The sequence below is a fragment of the Octodon degus genome, unplaced genomic scaffold, assembly GCF_000260255.1.
Source record: "Octodon degus isolate 3935 unplaced genomic scaffold, OctDeg1.0 scaffold00008, whole genome shotgun sequence".
Classification (NCBI taxonomy): domain Eukaryota; kingdom Metazoa; phylum Chordata; class Mammalia; order Rodentia; family Octodontidae; genus Octodon; species Octodon degus.
The window spans coordinates 18274613-18275230 of record NW_004524584.1 but is presented as its reverse complement, the minus strand read 5'-3'; positions in this window follow the sequence as shown (position 1 = coordinate 18275230).

Sequence of the window (618 nt, the reverse complement as noted above, 5' to 3'; positions counted from 1 at the left end):
GTTGGAAAGAGCCATGCCTGAACCCTCATGGTGGAGATAGCCAGTAAGGAAAAAGTCTACCATGTCCCCTTGTCAGTGACAGGTGAGTGACTTGGGGCCAAGTCCTTCACCACACCTGATTGGACTTTGTGAAAAATCTACATTATGTTCTTTCTGCTCAAGTCCACCAGCTGGAACTTTGTGTAGTGAGGACACTGGAGATATCCTGGCTTTCAGAAGCAAACAAGGTGACAAAAGGCCTCTGTGACCACCACTGAAGGGGCAGTGCACTGCACAGTCCAGACTCCAGACATACTGCCTCCTGCTTCCTCTTGTGAGGCAGCTGAGTCAGGGCCCTGAGGCAGGTGGCTTGTCTCAGAGACACCACAGGGGCCTTCCTTGTACTATAATGGGGGTGGACATGGCAACTGGAATGAACCTCTGCTAAAAGACTGCATTTTCATCGTACAAAAGGACAAGGATCAGCCATGTAGCCTGCAACGATGTAGCTTTACATGCACACTTTAACTGAGTTTTATGAATCTGTGTGCATTCTGCAGTAACAGAGCCATGCTGAACATTGTCATGCACATACCTGTCACAAGGTATTTTTTTAACATCATTTATTATCATCTGAAG